We start from the raw sequence: 18,012 nt of genomic DNA, 5'->3' as shown, positions 1-18,012 counted from the left end.
GTAATAGTTTCCATAGCAGAAGCAGAATCCCAAAGGGGATTTGTTCGATTAAGTATAAAAATGTAGCCTACAGTTCTTAAAACTTTCTCAAGGTGACCCCTCTTAAGCCATTATTGTTATTTATTTAATTTAATAGATTTATAGGGCTGCTCAGTGTAATTCTCTGTAGCACGCAGCAAGACTCAAACAAAAATATATCTAAATATCACATAAAAGTTAAAAAAGCACACCTATCTGACAGTGTAATATGTTTGGCGCAATAATAATCTTTTTCATGTCATTGAAGCATTAACTTTACTGTATCAATCTCAGCATTACTTATTAATTGTATAAGTGCATGCACATTGCTTATCTATTTAACCCTGTCATGAATAGCAGGATCCTCAGATCCTAACAATTTACAACGGGTTATGAATTAAAATGTGTCAGAATAAGACAATGTTTATTTAAGTGCCACTGCTGCAGAGATTATAATAGCTGGCTCACAAAATTATAATAAAAATGATGGCAAAGTATTTTAAAAGTGCACTAACAAATATCTTAAGAGTGCAGGTAAGTACAATCAATTAGTTATCAAAGGATGAGAGAGATTAAAAATGTGGATTTTCAATACTCCAGAATTCCAATTTTAACACACACAAATCATGAAATGGACAAGATAAACAATAACTGTACTATGTATATAACTTTCTTTTGAGTTCAGTGATGGATAAATAAGTCTGTTTGGGACAAAAAAATCTTTTGACTTCTCAATTGCCTTTATTTACAGTATTTGCAAACAAGCTGTAATCTATGAAGATAGCTTTCACTCCATGTTTTACAAGTACTTTAAAATCTGAATGCCAAAGTTTTATCAGAAAGCCTTTTTCAGTGGAATTAAAACAAAGGAAAACGAACAATGTTCTATTTAAGGCATAGGGAGTCTCTGAAAGCCACCTCTCCGTTAACCCTTACAGCAACCGACCTACCAGCAGCACCAGCCTTTTCCCTCCGGAATTTCCGCGGCAGCTCGGCGGACCACCAGGTTCAGCCAACGCCGGCCTTCTCAAGGGCGTCCACCGAGGGATCCCTTCACGGTTTCGCCACCACAAGCCCAGGCTGCTCATCCATCCGGACAAACGCGGCTCGCACCCTACGGCGTCCTAACAATGAGAAATCCTGCGACGCTCTCAGTTCAAGCCCAAGCGACTCATATTCTCTTCTCTTGGTAATTAGAAATACTGAAGCCAACCCAGACCCAACACCAAGCATCTTCCGCTACCTCCCCTCCCCGCAGCTCCGCATTGGTCTCCCGGGAGCTCGTCACGTGGGGAATCAAAGAAGCGGCAGAACGTCGCGACGCGGCCCATTTTCCCCATTGAAACCAGTTACCAGGAATGGGGGGGGGAGGAGGAGGAGAAGAGGAGAAACAAAAGACAAGAAGGTCATGAAGCGCCGGCTAGGACTAGGCATCCCTCTGTCGCCCCACACGCCAGCATCTCTTTGTTACTGTAGTGACTTCCCATCTGTAATCGCTTTGCAAAGTCCACCCTCCCTTTTTTTTTGCAATCAATGAATCAATCAAAGCCCTTTGCTTTCTTTTCATCTAGAACTACGCACTAGGGGGAGGGGAGGTATCACTCTCTCGCAAAGACTCCCAAACTTGTTCGGCTTTTCGCTTTACTGAGCAGCGAGGCGATGGCCTTTTCCCTCCAAGCTGAGCTCTACTTACCCTGCCCGACTTCGTGGCAGCCATCCCAGGGATGCGCGAGGCACCGAGAGGAGCCAGGGCGTCTCGGGAAACTGCAGCGGTTTTATTCCGGCGTTGACCTCATTGGGCCTGGAAAGAGCAAGGGGCGGTGGGAAGAAGCGAGGGAGGGAGGGGAGAGTAGCGAAGCCAGATGAAAAGCGCAATGCTGGGCCACGCCTAGGCAGGCCTCGGGGCTCTGGCCGGAATTGGATTACGGCCCTCCGTGGCAGGAAGGAAGCGGAGGTGCGGGCTGTTGTGCCATCGAAATTCAATTCGGGAAGCGATCGATCCTGATCAAATATTTATTTTCCTTTGAACGGCGTCGACCCTCCAATACTGCGTAAGGTGCTTCCTGATGCAACGCGATCGCTATGGGGCTCTCTTTTGTTCTGGGACTTTCGCTAAGTCAGTGGTTCTTAACCTTTTTGAATGAATCGCTCCCTTGAGCCAATGAGGAAGTTGTCATCGCCCCCCTCCCCCAACATAACCTCTCAATCACAACATAGGAAATAATTCTTCAATTTATCCAAACACTTTTTTAGTTTTCTTTAAAATTGTCATCAGGACATATCGATGCAAATAATTTATTGCCAGTCTTTTTCCCATATCTCAACTGTGTGAAAAATTTTGCTGCCACCCGTCACTTTATTCCCAAACTTCGTGATACATGTATTTCATTTATTGTCTTATTTATTCAAGACACTTAAATGTAATGACCACTGAAAACAAAATTCAATTGCAAGAAAGTGAAATGCCCGAAAAGAAAAACAGTAACATTTAATGATTGAATTATAGATGAAATTTAAGATGCAAAAAGAAATATAAAAAGGGCATAAGAACAAACTGCAATGCAGGAACTAAGAATTTCAAGACAAAAACTCTGAAACTAAATTAAGATTCGAGGAAAGTATATATAGTCACACACACTGTAAAAAGGATTAAAAAGACACAAAGAAAATATAATATCGAACCGGAGTGCATGCTAAAAAAGTACAATACAAAGAGATACACAAAATGTTTTACAGAGCCACTCACCATGCGATGTTTCAAAAGAAGTGCTCCCCCTCCATCACTGCCCATTCTAATCAATGGCGCGCCACTTGTATGGGTAGAGGCTGTTGCGCAATGCGCAGGAAGAGCACCTGACCAGCCTAGATGAGTTCAAATCGCCAGGAACTGGCAGATGTGATATCGGAACCACTGAACTATATTTTTCAAAGATCCTGGAACACGGGAACTACCAGAGGACTGGAAAAGAGCTGATGTAGTTCCCATCCTCAAAAAAGGGAAAAAAATGGATCCAGGAAATTACAGACCTATCAGCCTGACCTCAATACCTGGGAAGATCCTGGAAAAGATAATCAAACAACAAATCAACAAACACCTAGAGGTAAACAAAGTCATTACTAAAAGCCAACATGGGTTTGTCAAAAATAGATCATGCCAGACAAATCTTATTGCATTCTTTGACCAAGTGACAAAATTAGTGGATCAGAGGAATGCTATGGACATAATTTACTTGGACTTCAGTAAGGCATTTGATAAAGTAGATCACAATCTACTACTTGATAAGATAGAAAAATGTGGGGTGGACAGAATCACCACCAGATGGATCCGTAGCTGGCTGACCGGCCGTACTCAGCGAGTGGTCATCAAAGGAACTGCATCTATACGGAGGGAAGTGTGTAGTGGGGTGCCCCAGGGCTCTGTTCTGGGCCCAGTGCTCTTCAACATCTTCATCAATGATTTGGATGAAGGGATAGATGGGGAACTCATCAAATTTGCAGATGACACCAAGCTGGCAGGAATAGCCAACACTCCAGAAGACAGGCTTAAGATACAGAAGGATCTGGACAGACTTGAACACTGGGCACTAACTAACAAAATGAAATTCAATGGTGAAAAAAGCAAGGTTCTACATTTAGGCAAGAAAAACCAAATGCACAAGTACAGCATAGGTGGCACCATGCTCAATAGTAGTAATTGTGAGAAGGACCTCGGAGTCCTAGTAGACAATCACCTAAATATGAGCCAGCAGTGTGCTGCAGCTGCCAAAAAGGCCAACACAGTGCTCGGCTGCATTAACAGAGGGATAAATCAAGATCACGTGAAGTATTAATACCACTCTTCAATGCCTTGGTAAGGCCACACTTGGAATACTGCATCCGGTTTTGGTCACCACGATGTAAAAAAGATGTTGAGACTCTAGAGTACAGAGAAGAGCAACAAAGATGATTAGGGGACTGGAGGCTAAAACATATAAGGAACGGTTGCTAGAATTGGGTATGTCTAGTTTAACGAAGAGAAGGACAAGGAAAGACATGATAGCAGCATTCCAATATCTCAGGGGCTGCCATAAAGAAGAGGGAATTAAGCTATTTTCCAAAGCACCTGAAGGCAGGACAAGAAGCAACGGTGAGAGAAGCAACCTAGAACTAAGGAGAAACTTCCTGACAGTGAGAACAATTAATCAGTGGTACAGCCTGCCTCCAGAAGCAGTAAGTACTCCAACATTGGAAGTTTTTAAGAAAAGACTGGACAGCCATTTGTCCGAAATGATGTAGGGTTTCCTGCCTGAGCAGGGGGTTGGACTAGATGACTTCCAAGGTCCCTTCCAACTTTACTACTATTACTATAAGTGATGCGTATTCACATATGTACGGAGTTCTGTACTGAAGCTAGCTGGAGGAATATTTGAAAACAATTCAATCCATTAATAGCGAGCAATCTGATGTTTTTGTACGACAGATATAGAGCGATTCACTGTACGAAAAAGTCTCAAAAGTGTCCCCAAAACTTCTCGCTCCATTGCCCCCATATTGCCCCCTTTTTGTTCCTTCGCCCCCGTGTCGCCCCTTTTCGTTCCATCACCCCCCTGAAAAATGAAATCACCCCCTGGGGGGGTGATATTGCCCAGGTTAAGAACCACTGGATTAAACTACCCATCCAACAGACAAATCAGCAGAGACGGATCAAGTTGCAGAAAGGACCTAATAAAAGACAGACTGAAACAGAATAACAACACCGCTGGTTATCAAACCACTTAGACATATTATTCATTAGTTGTGGCTAACACTGGATAATGATACTACATTTTCTCAAACACTGGGTGGTAGACTTTTTCTTACATCTAGGCAACAAATCAATCTGAAGCAGATTCTCACAAGCAGTAACAACAGAACAAGGATGCAAATGTTGGCAGATTCTGGAATAAATCCAATTGTCTACTTTGCCTCCTCATCCACATCAATGCATCATCACAGCCCCCCCTCACATGTACATACTTAGAGATATCTGCACATGCTTTCCCCTCAATGTGACATATCCCATTGTCTTTCATCAACCTCCCCTCCCAGATTCTATATAAAACAAATTTTATGCATAAGAATCAATGAACATAATGTTGACATCGTAACTGAAAACAAGAATGTCACCGTTTTGGAGCATGTCAACCTTCAAGGACCTTCCATGGCAGAGTTCAAACTGACCATTTTAAAAAAGAAAAACTTTCATTGCCCCATTGACTGGCAAATTGTTGACTCTACATACATCACAATATTTCAGGCAATCTCAGAGTTTTAAGCACATTACAAGTATTGAGTTTTAAACAAACACATTACAAGTATTAATCAGTAAGGTGCTTGTTGGGGGTGTGATGGTTCAGAGGTTAAAGATGGTGAGCTTTTCAGCAGGAAAGCTGACAGCCAGGGTTTGAGACCTGAGCACTGCATGATCAGGTGAGGTCCTGTTAATTGCCCTAGTTACTGCTAACCTAGCAGTTCAAAAGCATGCAAATGCAAGTAGATAAATAGGTACCACTTTGATGGGGAGGTGATAGTGTTCCATGCACCTTGGCATATAGTCATGCTGGCCACATGACACAGAAGCATCTTCAGACAATGCTGGCTTCCTCAGGTAAGAAATGGAGATGAGCACCACCTCCTAAAGTCAGACAAAACTGGACACGGAAAACCTTTAGCTTTCTTTATTTTAAGATACTTGTAATCTAAAGAACCAGTTTGGTGTAGTAGTGAAGGCACCAAGTTAAAAACCAGGGGACTTTCTGCCTGAGGAACAAAGCCAGCTGGGTGACCTTGGATCAGTCCCTCTGCCAAATCTAGGAAGATGATGTTGGCAAACAACCTCTGAAATCTTGCTAAGAATATTGCAAGGATTTGTTCAGGAGTCAAAAACAGACTTGAAGCCCCCCCTCCCAATATAAAAACCCCAAACAAAACCCTGCCTCACATGAAAACTGATTATGCATACCTATTTTCACCTCTCTTCCCCCGCACCTTCACCCAATTTAAATTCTTCATCAGACTAGCCATTCTATGCATCTGATCAAGCAAGCTGCATGTCATGAAAGCTTTTAATCAAATTTGTTAGCTAGAAAAGGTACTACCAGACTTTTGATTTTTTGCTACCATGGATTCCCATAAGATTGGTTTGACATGATCTGTTTTTAACAATCCTGTGCTGGCTACTAGTTATAACTTTGTTTCCAGATGTTCTCAGATCTGTTTTTTAATTATTTTTTTCCAGTGTCTTCCCAGGTATTGATGTTAGGTTGATTGGCCTGTAGTTTCCTGGGTCTGTTTTCTTCCCCTTTTTTGAAGATGGGAACTACATCAGCTATTTTCCAATCCTCTGGTACAGGGGTGTCAAATTGGTGGCCCATGGGCTGGATGAGTCACACGCAGGCCATGCCCATCCCGGCTCCACAAAGGCAAAAAAATCGTGATATGTCACATCACGTGACATGATTGAGTTGACACCTGTGTTCTGGTAGTTCCCCAGTGCTCCAGGATTTTTTAAAGATAGGGTACAATGGTTCTGAAATAACATCTGCCAGCTCCTTCAAAACTCTGGGTTGTAATTTATCAGGTCCTGGTGATTTATATTCATCAAGATCACACAGGTGTTCTCTTACCATTTTCTTGCTTATTTTAATTTTTATTTCTAGTCTGTCTTTTACAGTTATGTTTTTGGTAAATTGAGCTATAATTTCTTTTTGCATGAAGACTGATGCAAAGAATGAGTTAAGCAGCTCTGCTTTCTCTCTATTACCTGTTACTTCCTTGCCATCTTCTCTCTTTAGTGGGCCAACTGTTTCCTTGACTTTTTTCTTGTTATTTATATATGTTGAAACTTTTTTATTATCTGTGACCTTTTTTTGCAAGTCTTTGTTCATTCTGAGCTTTTGCTTTCCTGACTTCATCTTTGCAGATTCAGACTATCTGCTGATATTCTGTCTTGTCCCTCTTTCCATTTTTTGTACATATGCCTTTTGTCTTTGTTTATCTGATAGATCTTTGTGCAACCATGCTGGTTTTTTCTTGGATTTTTTTCTTTTTCAGTGGTATTATGTTGGACTGTTTCACAAAATTCATGGAACTGAATCTTCTATAATCTCTAAACAACATGTGATTTCATGCAACAGGAAGCAGATACATCTCTTAAATAACTCCTTACATTAGGTATCAGCAGCTTTAAAATTAAATAAGAAATGGGTGCAAGTTTTATACCAAAAAGAAAGTTATATGTGGCCGCACATCAGGCTTAAGCCAGAAATGCCTGTTTTAATTCAATTAATAAATAAATCAGAATAGAGCTGGAAGGGACCTTGGAGGTCTTCTAGTCCACCCCTGCTCAAGCAGGAGATCCTATACAAGTGGCTTTCCAGTCTCTTTCTAAAAATCTCCAGTGATGAAACACCCACAACATCTGAAGGCAAACTGTTCCATTCAACAAAAATTCACAAAACAACCCAGGTATAAAGAACTGGAAACCACTGCCTACAACGCAAGAGGATTAGTCTTTATATCCGGAAACTTAGCATGAAGTTTCCGGCATGAATAGCTTATATACCTTTGAACAAAATATGTCTGAAGCATGATTTAATCTCCTGCATGCATTAATTCTGTTGGTTGAGCATCTCTACCAAGTAAGTCAGAATACGTGAATGATAAAACTTGCATGTTTAATTCTACAAGGCAGCCATTTCCAACCTAATGCTTTCATGGGTTTCTGGTACCATGAAATTAAGAATTGGTACAACCTGATGGACTTCCAATGTTTTGTCTTTGCATTTAGGTCATTTAAGAAGCTATGTAATGTTGATGATGGTGATGATACATGGGAAGGAAGTGTCTATTAAAGGTTATGTTCCTTTTAAGTAAGGTGTGAGTTATAAGCCAAGAAAGGTTGGGCAGAAAATTCAAAATGGGAGTAACCTTTATTATCGTTTTCTGCTTTCTGACCATTTGTGTTATTTGCCTTTCCCCCTTCTTTTCTCATTCTTGGTGCCTAGATGAATGAACCCCTTAAAGAGGACTTTTGAAAATAAACCAATGAGTCATCCCAAAGATGCCTTTCTCATGAGGCAACTGGACTTCCATGTTTTTCTTTGAAGATGTTTCACTTCTCATCCAAGAAGCTTCTTCAGCTCTGACTGGATGGTGGCGAATGGAAGGATTTATATTCCTTGTAGACAGCTGGTCATTTGCATTCTTTTAAAGAGTCATTGAGACCACTTGGAGATTTATCTGTGGCCTCAGGGTCAGCTGAGTAGTGCAAATGGGTGTGGAGCTTTCTTGGAAAGAAAAAAAAAAGGAAGTCCAGTTACCTCTTGAAAAAGCACCTTTGGGACAACCATGACCTGGATGGCTGAGAATCTCCAAAGACATTAAACTAAGAAGTCAAAATCTGCCCCTTTCTACCATAAGCTCCTCCCTTTTGCAGAAAAATCTGCAAAATCAAGAAAGAAATCTACTGCAAGAAAAATAAAAGCAACAATCTCAGTATTCAGAAAGCTTTTGAATTCCAGTCAGGCTCCACAAACAATAGCTATGTAATAAAAATGCTTTAGGATTGGCATGTCTAACTGCTTTCATGAACAACATCATTCTCATTGGTGCTCACAGTAATCCTTATGGGATATTGAGAAGCAGCATGCACTAAGGTTGCACAGTTTTGAACTGCATTGCTTCAAAGAGCAAATGGTGCAGATGAGGACTTTTCCCCAAGTGGGGGAAAAGAATAGTTACAAATACAAAAAGAAAAAGCATATGACAGGGAAGGAATTGCGTCAGTATACTTTATATCCATCACTCTTCTGAAAGAGAAAAGATCATTTTAAAAAACAGATGTTCCTATCTTCATTTGCTGCTTAGAATAAACTGCTGAAAAGCAGTTTTTAATAATATGATTTGCCATTTGTAATATTTGTTGTTTGTTTATTTAATTTAGGCAGTCCCTGACTCCAAATGGACTCTGGGCAGCTGACATTACAAGGCACTATAAAATTAACTAACTACAGGAAAAAGATGGTGAAACTGATCAACATATAAATACAGTGCTACCCCCCCCCCCAAAGGGCCGCTGGAGTCTGGGTTCTCCTGGAACATATGATGAGGTGGTGGTCAGTCTCTCTCAGCAGAAAGATGACGTGCAGGGAAAGTATTCAGGTGGCTGATCAGCTCTTCTCTCTCTCTCTCTCTCTCTCTCTCTCTCTCTCTCTCTCTCTCCTCTTCTATCCCCTATTCTCCCTCAGGCTTACCCCATAGAAGCTTCTCCCATTCCTCTCTATCGTCTCCTCTCCCAGGCTTATCCCCCTCACCTAAGCCTCAGAAGAGCCTCAACTCCTCTTTGCCCCCGTGTTGACCCCTCCCCAAAGCATCTCCCAGCACTGCCTCTTCAGCTCACCCTACCCCCTCTACATAAAAAATATCTATACATCCAGCATGAGAGAAGAACCAGATCTTAAGAACACTTGGAATTGCATCAAATTTATCTTAACAAAAGTTACTAAAGTTACTGAAAAGTCATTAAAAAAAAGTTCCATTATAAGATACAGACAGCTAGCAGCGTTAGTCCATTATGGCAAAAATAAATCTGAAAACAAAAGCATCTTAATCCAGTCAGCCATTCCAACAAACATCCCACTTGAGAAGTGACTATATAAACAACCTGTAGTAGAATACAAATTCATTTGTGTGCTAGAAAGAGAATAACTGGGAGAGAACTAATGTAAGAAACTTGTTCCAATTATTCATATTTCCACAAATTCTCAGCTGTTAAGAGATATAGATTAACTAAGCAGTTTATGTGGAGAAGATGATGGATAATCTGATTACAATTTTATTCACAATTTCAATAAATGATTGTACTGAGCCATTATAAAAGCCTTAAGACTGAAACCTTCCTAGGTATTCTGCCTTAAAGCAGCAGAGAAAGGAGAAACAATAAAGTTGCCATAAATTTTTAATTTCTTTAAGATCTCATAATGGACAAAATACAGTAGTAAAGAATGCCAGGAAAAGAAGCTATGAATCAGAATTCATCAATTGCTTACTGGAGCTCTCTACACTGTGGATTATTTTTTTCTAGGTGGTTTTATGGACTGTGCAATGACAGGCAAAGTTAGAGTGAGGTAGCAAAGGGAAAAGCTGAGTTAAAAATAGGAGGTGCGGGCAAGATATTATATACAATGTAATAACATTGCAAGATCCGTAAGCTCAGAATTACCCCTCCTTCCTCCCTGGAACTGTGCTGCATTGCCGGCCATTACTGTGGCAGGAGGACAAAAGAATGGGATGAAGTAAGTTCCGTGCCAGCAGCCGTGATCAAAACTGTAACAGTGATTCTAAAAGAATGAACAAAGACTGCTGCTGGCACATGGTCAATGATGTCCAGGCAGATTATCAGAGCATGATAAATGCGGTCTTCCCATTCCTTTTCAGATATATGGGGGGATGGAGTATATTCTCCATGAAACTGTGATATGACAGTGTAGTAAGAGAATCAAATAAGCCAAATAATGGTTATACTTCTACTATAAATACAGGCAGTCCTCATTTAGGGACCACTCATTCAGTAATTGATCAGAGTTATGACAGTGTTGAGCACAGGGTACTTACAACCAGTCTTCAAAGTTCTGGCCATTGCAACGGACACAAAATTGCAATTTGGGCACTTGATCACCAGCTCTCATGACAGTTGCAGTGTCTTGCACTCACATGATTGCCATTTGTGACCTTCTTTGCCAGCTTTGAGCAAGCAAAGTCAAAGGGGAAGCTGTCAGGAGAGATTTCAAGTCACTGGTGAGTCCTCCATCCCTGCGTTTCTGCACACTGTGCGGTGCCTTCCTTGCCTGGGACTCCCCCCACTCACAGGCACACACTGCCCTCCTTTCCTGGGCCTTGCTGTGCTCACATGCACACACCTGGGCCTTCCTTCCCTGAGGCTCCCTGCACTCCCACGCCCTCCTTCCCTGCACCTCCCTGCAGTTGCATGCACCTGTTGTTGTTGTTAGTTGTGAAGTCGTGTCCGACTCATCGCGACCCCATGGACAACGTTCCTCCAGGCCTTCCTGTCCTCTACCATCTTCTGGAGTCCATTTAAGCTCACACCTACTGCTTCAGTGACTCCATCCAGCCACCTCATTCTCTGTCATCCCATTCTTCTATTGCCCCCAATCTTTCCCAGCATTAGGCTCTTCTCCAGTGAGTCCTTCCTTCTCATTAGGTAGCCCAAGTACTTGAGTTTCAACTTCAGGATCTGGCCTTCTAAAGAGCAGTTAGGGTTGATCTCCTCTAGGACTGGCCAGTTTGATCCCGCTTCCCCAACTCATGTTGTGTTGAATATACTGAGACAGCAATTGGAATTGTTAGATTGGTGCTGCTAAGCAATATGGTCACATGATGTCACATTTTATGACTGCATCATTTAGCAATGGCAATCCCAGTCCCAATTGCCATTGTAATTCATGGATTACATACCTGTATATAGCCATAGATGATCACAGCAATTCTTTGAATATTACATGGTCTAGCTTTGTAGATGAAGTAGATGAAGACAGCACTCACAAATATAATGTAATATAAATATTGTCATTCCTTATGATTAATCCAAAAGTTCCTAATTTTGGATTGGTTCCTTAAACAAATGTTTGCTTTTTTTTGTGATCTCCCAGATGTGTGTTCTTTTACTTTTAGGAGCATTTAGGTCTGTTCTCTGGGTCTTCACGGCTGCTAGAGTTGACATAGTTTTTGCTTGAATTTATCATAAGCAAGGCTATAGACCAAGACATCATCCACAAATGCTGAAATTCTATCTGGATGTTGTAGAAGTGTAGACATTTCCCATTAGAAATTTTGAAGACCATCAAGAATCCCCGAAAACTTTTAATGAAGTTTTAAATGAAGTTAATGTACCACAACTTGCTGGGTTTAACTGGATCTGCTGAAAATTGTGGACAGACAACTGGTACAAAGGTGATTAGGGGGCAGGAGGCTAAAACAAAAAGAATGGTTGCAGGAATTGGATATGCTTAGTCTAGTGAAAATTGTAAATTCACTAAGCTTGCCTGGTACTTTTACCTTTATGTTAGAAATTTTTCAATTTCTATCTTTTTTGTTTTTTAATGAGGTTTTTTATATTCTCTTTATTTACACTTAACAGAGTCATATTATTTCCATATCACACACAGTTAACATTTCAGCCTTCAATTTTGATTCCACTTGCCATCTTTTCTAGTTTGTACATTTTATAAATGTTGCATAAGCTAAATAAATAAATACGGATACAATAAACATGCTTGTCCTAAGCCTTCCACTATTTTGAAGCGCTCTGTTTAAAGTTGTTTTGTAGAGTACTTTCTTGTTCCTGGTAGAATTTCACCACAAGTACGTTTCAGTTTACACATTAGCCTTATTATGTCGATCATTCTAATATGAGCAAACTCCTTGCTTTAATTAAGAAAGGAAAAATACACCTCTATAAATTCTCTATTATTCATTTCAAGTTAGCTATTTGATGTCAGATCTCTCTGTCTTTTCTGAAACCTGCCTGCTTATTTGGCATTTTTGCCTCCACTTATCTTCCTGTTTAAGTTCTTAAATAAAACATAACGCATTAGTCAACAGTGTGGAAATTCCAACGGAGCCTTTCCTGGAGTTAGCATTGTTTGGAAGAGACAATTACAATCTTTTGTTCTTTGAAATAAAAATCCCCAACACACAATTTAAAATTAATAACATTTTAAAATTAAACTCTATTATAGTTGCTTTATCATTTCCTGTGGTAAAGGGAAGAAAAATTGGACATATAGTACTATCAATTGGTAATTGCTGTTACATTATATAGGAAGGATCAGCCTTTGTTGAATCTCCTTGAGTAAACAACGTTGAACTATTCAGCTGTAGGAAAAATTAAAACTGAACTTTTCAAAAAGTAAATGGAGCCACCTTCAATCCAATCTCCATGACTGAGATATATTCCTCTACAAAATAAATAAAAACAAAACAATCTGCATCCTTCCCTGGATTATGAGACCATCTCGTGAGGTTTTCCGTTGGGCTGATCCCTTCTTGATACATTGCCAATGGATTTGATTCCTGGAGGAAAAGTTGGATTTGACTCTTTGTTTTCCTTTGCATTCCACTGACATTTTATCTACTGCAGTGTTCCTTGTACCTTCTGTCTTACCACTTAAATAAGCTACCATTGGAGACTTCACTCTGCTTCAGCCAGGAAAGACTGGTAGAAAATACCTTCCTGAATGTGAGAGTGAATGATCTGGAGCAGGGGTCTTCAAACTTGGCCCTTTTATGACTTGTGGACTTCAACTCCCAGAATTCCTCAGCCAGTGTGCCTGGCTGAGGAATTCTGGGAATTGAAGTCCACAAGTCCTAAAAGGGACAAGTTTGAAGACCCCTGATCTGGAGTGATCCAAAGATAATTCTGGGTTATAGTTCATGGTGGTGTGTCACAACATGTTAAGTTGCACTCTGCACACACTCTTCTACTTGCACAAATGCATTGTTTTTAATAGCCTGGAGGCAATTTCACTGAAAAAGAAAAACAAGAAATTCAAGAAGAAACCAGTATGGCTGCACAAAGCCCTCTCTAACAAACTGAAAGACAAAAAGGACAAGTACAAAAAATGGAAAAAGGGATACATAATTAAGGCTGATTATCAGCAGACAGCCAGAACATGCAAAGATGAAGTCAGGAAAGCAAAGGCTCAGAATGAACGAAGACTTGCAAGAGAAATCAAGGACAATAAAAAAGTTTCTTTCAAAATATTAATAACAAGAAAAAAGTCAAGGAAACTGTAGGTCCACTAAAGAGAGAAGATGGCAAGGAAGTAACAAGCAGTAGGGAGAAAGCAGAGCTACTTAATTCATACTTTGCATTAGTCTTCACACCAAAAGAAAAGCAAAGTTTTACATTTAGGCAGGAATAATCAAAGGTACAAGTACAGATTAGGTGAGATCTGGCTCAAAAACAGTAACTGAGAGGAACTTTGGAATCCTAGTGGACGATCACTTGACTATGAGCCAGCAGTGTGCCACAGCAGCCAAAAAAGCTAATACAATCCTGGGTTGTATAAACAAGAGACATAGAATCAAGATCATGTTAAGCATTAGTACTGCTTTATAAAACTGTAGTAAGACCACACCTGGAATACTGAGACCACTTTTGGTCACTATACTACAAAAAAGATGTTGAGACCTTAGAAAAAGTTCAAAGAAGAGCAACTAAAATGATCAAAGGCCTGGAGACTAAAACATATGAAGAATGGCTGCAGGACTTGGGTTTGGCTAGTCTAAAGAAAAGAAGAAACGGGGTGACATGATAACAGTATTCCAGTATTTGAGGGGCTGTCACAAAGAAGAGAGGGTCAAACTATTCTCCAAAGCAGCAGAGGGCAGGACAAGAAACAATGGTTGGAAACTGACCAAAGAGAGAAGGAACCTGGAATTAAGGAGAAACTTCTTAACAGTGAGGACAATTAACCAGTGGAACAACTTGCCTCCAGGAATTGTGGGCACTCCATCATTGGAGATTTTAAAGAAGAGATTAGACCAGTGGCGAACCTATGGCACGGGTGCCAGAGGCAGCACTCAGAGCCCTCTCTGTGGGCACACGCGCCGTTGCCCCAGTCCTAGGCCTTCAACTGGGTTTTATAAAACCTTTTAGCTTTAGGACTCCGCAGCTGTGTGCAAAAAAAAAAAAAAAAAAAAAAAAGGTTCAATCAATCAATTTCAACTTCTCACAGGAAAAAAAAAGATCTTGCAAAGTTGGAATTGATTGATTGAACTTTTTAGTCCCACCCAGTCTGCCGTTACCACAGCAGCCACGCCCAGCCAATGGGTCACACCCAGCCAATGGGCCACACCCACCCGGCACCCGACGATGCATAAGTGGGTTTTGGGTTGCAGTTTGGGCACTCGGTCTCTAAAAGGTTCGCCTTCACTGGAGTAGACAGTCACTTGTCTGAAATGGTATAGGTTCTTCTGTTCAAGCAGGGGGCTGGATTAGAAGACTTCCAAGGTCCCTTCCAGCTCTATTCTATTCTATTACAATTATGGGGTTAATAGCACTAGCTGTAATCATCATGTGAAATTATTAGTTGTAACATGTTATTAATCCTTGGCTAGAGAGCACAATTAATTATCCTGATAACAGAATTCCTCAGAGATATCTAATCATCTCAAAGTGAGATAAGCAGCAGATAAATCTAATAAAAATAGTAATAATAATAATTAATGCAGCAGAATATAAGAGAAAGAATTGGAGAAGTTAACAAAATACATAGATCTGCAAACAGAACTAGAAAGACTTTAGCAAAGAAAGCAAAGTTAGTACCAATAGGAATAGGCAATTGGACTGGGTGCATTCCTAAAACAACTGGAGCAGCAATTGAGCACCACTGGCACTGATAAATTCACCATCAGTCAAATGCAAAAGGCAGTTTTACTCAGAGCAGCTTACATCCTATAACAATATCTTTAACACCATCAAACATCCACATCTGCCTATCCCAGATCCTTAGGAAGCAGTCATAAGGTAGATAAAAATACCAAATCCGATCAGAACATCTGGCTGACTGTGCAACAAACCAGAATAATAATCAATACAACCTGCATTTGCATAGCCAGCTTGACAGCCTTCCTCTGCCTCACTCCAGTTTAAAACCTACACAGCCTAATTACTCTGTGCATCTGATGAAGTAAGCTGAAGTTCAGCAAAATTGTACTTTTTGCACAACACTGACTTTAATCACTGATATATGTGAGACTTTTATGACATTCTATTTAGCTTGAAGAAATCTTTTTGCAGTATCATAGCAGATTGTTAATACTCATGATTCAGCTGAAGTGCAGATAATTGGGACAGATTATTCCCAAAACCGATGCTTTAGCAAAGTAACTAGCAACTTCTCTCCCCCCCCCCCCAACATGAACTGGATGTTTGCCCCAGGGACACCATTTTTTTTTTACAGAAGCTCTTCTATCTGAGGCAGAGAAATGGAACGGAAATGTTGATTCTCTGTCTGATAACAGTGTTAACAGCTCAGTAGAATCACAAGGCTGTTTAGTAAGTAATTATGTCACAATGGACATTTAAATCTAAATCCAACTATTTACTTCTACTGTATAACAATAGAGATAGTCCTCAATTTATAACAGAGCCTATCCTAAGTCATGGCAACTGTAAGTCTATGACTTTTTGCAGTTTCTATTAAGCAAATGTAACAGACGTTAAGCAAATCCATGTATTTCTATGAGCGTTTTCGTCCCCAGAAACCAGCAAAAAAAAAAGTTGTACATCACAATCACTTGACTGTGAAATGCTGCAACTGCTCGTAAAGGTAAGCTGGTTGCTATGCTCAAAATCTGGTGACTGCAGAGGAACTTTAACTGGTCACTAAGCAACTGGTCATTAAACAAGAATTACCCATATCAAATAGCTAATAGCAATTGTTTTAAAGTACAGCAAATAGAGTAAAAGAGCTAACAGAAAATACATTCCATATCCCAATTTAAATCCTCCATTAGCCTAGCCATTCTGTCTCATGAAGCTGATGACTTTTAATGAAATTTGAGAAACACACTGGACCGTAAGATGGAGTAGAAGAGAATCTGCAAACTATCTGCGCAGTTACCAAAAAACAGAAGAAGGTGCTGGGGTTTTGTTTTATGTTTTTTAGAAAATCATCATAAAGCATGCGTTGTTGATGTGTTGTTGAGCAATTGAAGTTTACTCAAGGGATCACGGAGGGGGCCCAACCATTGACACTTCAAATCTGGGTCATAAATGTCCTTTCTAGGCTTGGTCATAACTTCAAATAGTCACTAAGCAACCAGTTGTAAGTCACGGATCATTTGTATTGCCTCTCCTCACTGTAGCACCTACTCCCATTAAACAAAACTCCATCACTACACAAAGATTACTCTAATTTGCAGCACTAATGAATGAAATCAACCATAATACATCTCAAGAGCTGCATTTTTAGAGCATAAAGGATTACAAAGGAGAAAACATGAGAAAAACCCCATCCTTTATGACATCTTTCCTGACTCCTTGCAATTATTGCATAATCATGTGAAATGTGATGATCATGTGTTAAATATGGAAAATATGTTAACCTTTTCACTTTAGGCCTCGGCCGCCATGTGCAAAAAAAAAAAGGTTCAATCAATCAATCAATCAATTTCAACTTCTTGCAGGAGGAAAAAAAAATCTTGCAAAGTTGGAATTGATTGATTGAACTTTTTAGTCCCACCCAGTCTGCCATTACCACTGCAGCCACGCCTACCCAATGGGCCACACCTATCCAATGGGCCATGCCCACCCAATGGGCCACATCCACTCAGCACTCTTTGATGCATAAGTGTGTTTTGGGTTGCAGTTTGGGCACTCAGTCTCTAAAAGGTTCACCATCACTGACATATATTAAGATCAGCCTGCGCTCAACTCTTGCCTGACACAAAAAGGAAATTAGCGTACTATAAGGAATCTCTATCATTATTTGTCATAACACAGGTAGATTTAACTTTGGGTAAATAGTGATTTTGACACCCTTTTACAATTATTCTGTCTTTCATTTTGCAACACCAAACAGATCACAAGCATTCACAACCTAGGAGAAAAAATAGCTTAAATATTTAATCGCTGCATTTAGTTTAATTAGTAAGAAAATTTCAGCAAAGCAAATTTGTTTTTATGGTTACTCAACAGTGTGGAAACTCCAATGCAGTCCTTCCTCCTCCTTTGGAGGAGACAGCTATAATGTTTTGTTCTTTTAAGTAAAAAATCCCCAACAACATTTGAAAACTAGTAACTTTTTAATATTAAACTCCATTATAGCTGCTTTGTCCTTTCCTGCTGAAAAGATAGGAAAAGTTGGACCTATAGCACCATCAAGTGGCAGACTTGCTGTTAGGTTGCATAGGAAGGATCTGTCTTTGTTGAATCACCTTCAATAAATA

At 40.1% G+C, this 18,012-nt stretch overlaps 1 protein-coding gene across 9 annotated transcripts in view; it reads right to left on the bottom strand.

The window, feature by feature from the left end:
• The window catches only part of SOGA3 (SOGA family member 3), a 37,605-nt gene extending 35,502 nt beyond the window's left edge, over nt 1-2,103 (bottom strand). For 8 of the 9 annotated variants that reach the window (XM_039324963.1, XM_039324991.1, XM_039325001.1 and 5 more), the window contains exon 1: nt 969-1,250. The gene's annotated coding sequence lies outside the window, so the exon portion shown is untranslated. Of the gene's footprint in view, nt 1-968; nt 1,251-1,711 lie in introns of those variants that run through there. The other variant, XM_039324970.1, reaches the window with a different exon arrangement.
• Nucleotides 2,104-18,012: the final 15,909 nt, after the last annotated feature.

The sequence above is a fragment of the Crotalus tigris genome, unplaced genomic scaffold (genome assembly GCF_016545835.1).
Source record: "Crotalus tigris isolate CLP2741 ecotype Arizona unplaced genomic scaffold, ASM1654583v1 scf7180000017611.44802233496:7321179, whole genome shotgun sequence".
Taxonomy (NCBI): Eukaryota; Metazoa; Chordata; class Lepidosauria; order Squamata; family Viperidae; genus Crotalus; species Crotalus tigris.
This window is presented reverse-complemented; position numbering and strand designations above follow the sequence as displayed.